Genomic DNA, 6,876 nt, shown 5'->3' on the forward strand with positions numbered 1-6,876 from the left:
CTCAGTTGGACTTCACACCAGCTTCCCAAAAACTGCAATTCAGCCATGAAACCTTCCCAGTTTTGCACAAAATTTGCATAGAGACCCATAGATGTCAAATAATTGATTTTAATTGGAAAAAGGGTCCACTTTGACTACTCTAAGGCCGAAAATACCCCTGAATTGATGCCCTTAAGGCATCAAAATGTAGGGTTATCAGAGACTCCTAATCAGATTAGGAGGTTGTCTCTTTAAGGCTATAAATAGAGAGCAGGGCGGACCTTAAAAAGACACACAACACAGAGAAGACAACTCAGTTTGACTGTTTCTGTCTTCAGTTCTTTTTCTCCCAGATCTCGTCGCCTTGCCCTGTTCGATCTCCATTTCCTAGAACTGATCAAGATTGGATCTTGATATTGTTTCTTGCTAGAATAAACAATTATAAAGCCGCGTTCACTACCCCATTTGATTCTTGCTGAAGAATCAGAGGTTCTTGGTGAAGAACTACTTGCTGATCCTGCCTCATCCTAAGTTGTGTCATCTTTAGTGGAGGGAGGGTTTGGTACACTCTTTGGGCGTGAACACCTACGTTGGGAGGAGCTTTTTGTGTGGATTCTGTATCAGGTATATCCCTCCCTATTCTTGGTTTCAGATTTTGTTCGGTTTGATTACAAGAACGAACCTTGAAAATGCAGTTTTCTAAATTGGGAATATGATTCCCCGATGGGAGTAAAGAAATTTTTGAAATTTCACCCAACATTCCTGCAGGATTCGGCCATCTATATGATGGATTTCCCATCCCTTCACCAAGAACTTCATCCGATATGGGAAAATCAGTTTTTGATAGAAAGGCATCCAATAGGTCTGTTGCAGCCTGACACTTTATGGCTCTTGGCTGCGTGTATTCTATCGTGTACTCATTGAGTTGCATCATCCACTTGATATGTCTACCAGATCGAGGAGGTCTGTCGATGAAGAACTTGATTGGGTCACTTCATGCGATGAGCCTCACCTTTTAACCTAAGATGTAGTTTTTGAACTTTTGTGTAGTGAGTGCTAGAAATTGTTGTTCCATATGGGAGTAATTTTTCTTGGCTGGTTTAAGGGTTCTACAGGCATAGTATATCGGGAGTTCCACTCTGTCATCGTCCTCCTATGCTAGTAGGCATCCTAGGGCCTCTAAGCCTATTGCGATATATATCCTGAATTATCGCCCATCCTTGGGTGGTGACAAGGTTGGTGCCCTAGAAAGGGTTGCTTTTAATTGGTAAAATGTCTCTTGATGATCTTGGGTCCACTTGAGCTCGACAGACTTCTTGACTAGCTTCGTTAGTGGCAGTGTTGTGTGTACAAGACCGGGGATGAATCTCGTTAGGTATGAAACTTTTCCTAGGAATGTTTGAAAGAATAAGAATTATCGTATTTTTATCCCTAAATATTCAGTCTTTTATACTTAATTAGTATTTAATTGGACTCATTATTCTTGTATTTCGATTTAGGGCACGAAAGATGGCATTAGGAAGAAAAACAAGGCTAATCGGGTAATTTTGCACAGTTTCGGCGCTGCTTAGTAATCTGGGCATAACTCTCGCATCCGGACTCCGATTGAGATGATTCAAGATGCATTGGAAAGATAAGGAAGAACTCCACAACTTTCATATTTTTATTTTGGATTGATTCGGACTGAGTCGAAGTCAAACTCTGGCCCAAAGTCTGAGCAAATTCATAAGAAAGCCCAATTCGCAGCAGAAGCCCAACTCGCAGCAGAAGCCCAATTCGCAGTGGCCCAATTCATTGAGGAAGCCTAATACGAATGCAAGAATAAGAAACTGCAAAGAGTCCTATCAGATTTAATTTTTTGATGTAATTCTAGAAAGATAAAGGAGATTGAGATTACTAGATAAGAGATAATGATTGAATTAGATTAGGACTTTCTATTTTTTAGGAAGAACTCCTAGAAGGAGTTGGAAACAGACCCTCCTCCTAAAGCTATATAAAGAGGGGGGAGGGGGGGACTAGCACCAGGGCATCAATCAATCAATCAATCTGATCAATCAATCAATCAATCAAAAACTCTTCCAAGAGAGCTTTAGCCTTCAAGGAAGCAGTCAGCAACCCAGGAGGAGAAGAAAGGCGGCGAAGAGGAGAATTGAAGATTCAAGGGCGTGGAGTTCCCCTCAATCAACTTCTATTCAAGAGTTTTTTTCTTCAAACTTTACTCTCTGTTATTATTCAATTTCACTTATGTTTAATCTAAATTTTATCATTGGAATGATTCTTTTCATTAATAATATGAGTAGCTAAATTTCTTGATCTAGGATTTGGATGTAGTCTTTTGATTTGCCTATAATAGATTATGTTTAATTGATTGGGTTGTTGATTATTGGGATTTATCTTTTATCTTAGGGCTTAATGCTAGTAATTAATTGGCCATTAATTACTTGAATTAAGGTATTGTGTGAAGTAGCGAGAGTGGAAGCATAATACTAGTTCATTGAATTAAGGTATTGGTGCCATTGCTGGGAAGGCAATACTGTCAATATCAAAAAATTTTGATACACTCTATTACTTTCAACCTCTTATTCTTTTTTTTTTAAAAAAAAATCTGTCTTTTTGTTTTGCTCATTGCACAGCCTTTTAGATGTTTATGCGAAGCAATCCAAACACCCGATTAGAAGATCTAGATCTTGAAATTGACCGTAGGTGCAAAGCTTTAACTAAAGCCAAAAAGGAGAGGCTTCGAAAGGAGAAAGAAGATAAGGCTAGGAAGCTGGAAAGTCTGGAAAGAGGAACACAAATTAATCAAGAAGCTTTTGAGGGAGTAAGAAAAGAAGAAGAGATGGCAAACGACGCTAATAGATCCTTGCGCGATTTTGCCATACCAACTTCGACCATTCAGCCTAGCATTGAAAGGCCAACAGTTGCAGCTAATAATTTTGAGATCAAACCAGCAATCATTCAGATGGTTCAACAGTCTCAGTTCGGAGGAGGAGTTTTGGAAGACGCCAATGCTCATTTGGCAAATTTCTTGGAGATCTATGATACCTTCAAAATGAGTGGCGTTTATGATGATGCCATTAGACTGAGGCTTTTTCCTTTTTCTCTTAGAGACAAAGCCAAAACATGGTTAATCTCTTAAGCTTCAGGATCAATTACTACATGGGATCAGCTCACAAAGGCATTTCTAGCAAAATACTTCCCACCAGGAAAAACTACTAAATTGAGGCATGACATCACCAGTTTCACTCAGTTTGATGGAGAGACTCTCTATGAAGCATGGGAAAGGTTTAAAGACTTGCAAAGAAAGTGTCCTCATCACAGTATCCCGGATTGGTTGATAGTACAAACGTTCTATAATGGTCTCTTCCCTCAAATGAGAAGTACTATTGATGCAGCAGCTGGTGGAGCTCTCATGAACAAGAATGCTACAGATGCAAATGTTCTCCATGAAGAAATGGCAGCTAATAACTACCATTGGTCTAATGAAAGAAGCATTACAAAAAAGGTTGCTGGTGTTTATGACGTGGATGGGTATTCTCTGCTTGCTTCCAAAGTTGATGTGATAGCCAAGACCTTGGAATGAGTGAACATCAATGTTCTCTCCAACCATCCAAAAGTGTGTGAATCTTGTGGCGGAAATCACCATAATTCAGATTTTCATGGGATGGAGCAAGTCCAGTTTGTCAATAATCCCAATCGGCAACCAAACAACCCTTACTCGAATTCTTACAACCCTGGATGGAGGAATCACCCCAACTTAGCATGGGGAAACCTGGGAAACCAAGGAGGCAACCAAAGGCAACCTTTCCAAAACAATTTTCAAGGAAGAAATCAAAATCAGCCCCAAGCACCGCAAGAAAACAGACCCTCCTATGAAACAACTTTAGAGAAATTCATTGGGGCTACTTCTGAAAGGTTTGAGAAGATGGAAAAACAATATGACGGGTTAGAGGCAAAGGTTGATAAAATAACTAGCCAAAATAGGAACTTGGAGATGCAAATAGGTCAAATGGCTAGTTCATTCAATGCAAGAGCTCAAGGTACTTTGCCTAGCAAAACTGAAGTCAATCCCAAGGAGCATTGCAAGGCAATTACTTTGAGAAGTGGCAAACAACTTGAGGAAGTGAATGCCATTGCCTTAAGAAGTGGAAAGACTATTGGTGAGATCAAGGATGATGATCAAAAAGTTGAGGTAGCCGATTCACAAATGAAGATCGAAGGGAGTACACCTAAACTAAATTTAGATGCCATTAAACTTCCTCTCCCCAACCCTAAAAGAGTTTTGAAAGCTAACTTGGATAAACAATTTGAAAAATTTTTAGAGGTGTTTAGAAAAATACATATTAACATTCCTCTTCTTGATGTATTGTCGCAGATGCCAAAATATGCCAAATTCTTGAAAGAGGTGATGTTGAATAAAAGGAAATGGGAGGAATGCAAAATGGTGAAACTTAATGAAGAATGTTCAGCAATTCTTCAAAATAAATTGCCGCCAAAGCTCAAGGACCCAGGGAGTTTTTCTATTCCTTGCACCATAGGAGATACTGAATTTGAGAAAGCTTTATGTGATTTGGGTGCTAGTATAAATCTAATGTCATATTCTATTTTTGAAAAACTTGGATTGCATAAACTAACACCTACTACTATTACCTTGCAATTAGCTGATAGAAGCATTAAATATCCTAGGGGAATAGTAGAAGATGTTTTAGTCAAAGTGGGCAATTTTATTATTCCTACTGATTTCATTGTGTTGGATATGGAGGAAGATAGTACAATGCCCTTGATTTTGGGGAGACCTTTCCTTGCTACTAGTAATGCTTTAATTGATGTGCAAAAATGTCTCCTTATTCTTAGAATCAATGGGGAAGAAGTGGTATTTAATGTATTTAAAACCATGAAATATCCCAACACAATTGAACATGAAATATATGCAATCGATTGTATTGATGTTTGGGCAGTTGAAATTAACGCATCTAATTTAGATGATCCTTTAGAAAGCTGCATTTGTAATTCTTGTAAAAATGTACAGGTCTTGGATGAGGAAGCTAAGGAGGTTTTGAACTATTTGGAGGCCAGACAGGAAGGGTGCAAGCCAAGACAAGGAAAATTTTTACCACTGGACAGACCGACCTCTACCAAGCAATTGCAACCTTTCATTGAAACACCTTCAGCTCACACAAAACTCCTCCCATCTATTGTGCAGGCCCCTATTCTAGATTTAAACCCACCCATGATGGATGAGAGGGGAAAACATCGGAAGTTGCAACTACAAGACCTGGAGGATCTGGTTTATGATTAAAAACAAGGAAGTTTATTTTTCTTTTTTTTTCTCTTCTTGTTTTTATTAAGTTATTTCCACCTTTTCTTTTTACCTTACATTGAAAACAATACGTAAACTAAGTGTGGGGGAGGGAATTTGATAATTTTTTGGTTAACTCTTGCATGCTTCGATCATCACTTTTTAACCTTTCCTTTTGAAATTTCTGCTCCCTAGAAACTTATTTTTGAATGATTTCAAACTATCATGAATTATGTGCTTAGGTTGAATAGACAAGATATGATGCAAGCATGAATAATTGATTTTTTTTGGCAACGATAGGTACCTCATTATTTTGAATGATCAATAGGCAAGATTCAATACAAATTTAACCCTTATGTGAGTTTTTGAGCCAATGAGCATCTTGCTCTAATTACTTTTTGCTTAAGTGATTGTCAAACATGGTTTGATTATTCTAGAACTTGCTTTGTTATACATGTTGAGACCACATTAATGAGTTCATGGATTAGAATGAAAATGGTGGTGCTCCTGTGAAATTTGAAGAATGATAGTGCAAGCTGTTTTTATGGTCAAAAAAAATTGTGACTAGTGTGAGATGGAGCATAAAATGCACTCACCCCTAGAACCCCAAGCCCCATTTCACCTTTTGATTTTTAATACATTGAACTCATGCTTAGTGGTGGAGATGTGATACATAATCAAACTTATGTTAATAACATTCCTTGTTTTGACCTGAGAGTCTAATGATACCTTAAAAGCTATGAGTGCATAGAGCAGAAACAATGAGAGGGTATTTTAATCTTGTTTCATTTTGATTGTTAAAACAATGAGTGCTTATTTTAATCCTAACAAGTTCATTCGATAAAATGCTTGCTTTCCTTGATTGTTGATTTGACTTGAGTTCAAAAGGAATGGTGATTTGAGATTGTTCTTTGACGAGTTAAAGAGGAGAAAGAAGTGGAAAATGGAAAGATTATTAAGTTTGGATTAAGGTATGTTTGAGGACAAGCATCATGTTAGGAGTGAGTTTAAAAATCAATAGCATAGTTAGTTTGTTCTTGTTTTATTTTTGCTTGAATTTTATCTTGCCCGAGGATGGGCAAGGTTTAAATGTGGGGGATTTGATGAGAATAATAATTATCATAGTTTTATCCCTCAATATTTAGTCTTTTATACTTAATTAGTATTTAATTGGACTCATTATTCTTGTATTTCGATTTAGGGCACGAAAGATGGCGCCAAGAAGAAAAACAAGGCTAATCGGAAAATTTTGTACAGTTTTGGTGCCGCTTAGTAATCTGGGCATAACTCTCGTATCCGGACTCCGATTGAGATGATTCAAGATGCATTGGAAAGATAAGAAAGAACTCTACAATTTTCATGTTTTTCATTTTGATAGACTCGGACTGTATCGAAATCAAAATCGGGCCGAAGTATGAGAAAATTCGTAGGGAAGCCCAGTTCACAACAGAAGCCCAACTCGCAACAGAAGCCCAATTCGCAGTGGCCCAATTCGTTGAGGAAGCGTAATACGAATGCAAGAATAAGAAACTGCAAAGAATCATATCAGATTTAATTTTCTGATGTAATTCTAGAAAGATAAAGGAGATTGAGATTAC

At 37.8% G+C, this 6,876-nt stretch overlaps 1 non-coding gene across 1 annotated transcript; it reads right to left on the bottom strand.

Annotated features, from left to right (window-relative positions):
* Positions 1 to 3,196: 3,196 nt before the first annotated feature.
* LOC148791694 (small nucleolar RNA R71) lies at positions 3,197 to 3,303 on the bottom strand. The gene has a single exon (XR_016076844.1). It is a non-coding gene; the product is annotated as a small nucleolar RNA R71 (small nucleolar RNA).
* Between the last annotated feature and the right edge of the window lie 3,573 nt (positions 3,304 to 6,876).

The sequence above is a fragment of the Nelumbo nucifera genome, chromosome 5 (assembly GCF_055504915.1).
Source record: "Nelumbo nucifera cultivar China Antique chromosome 5, China Antique-T2T, whole genome shotgun sequence".
Lineage (NCBI taxonomy): Eukaryota > Viridiplantae > Streptophyta > Magnoliopsida > Proteales > Nelumbonaceae > Nelumbo > Nelumbo nucifera.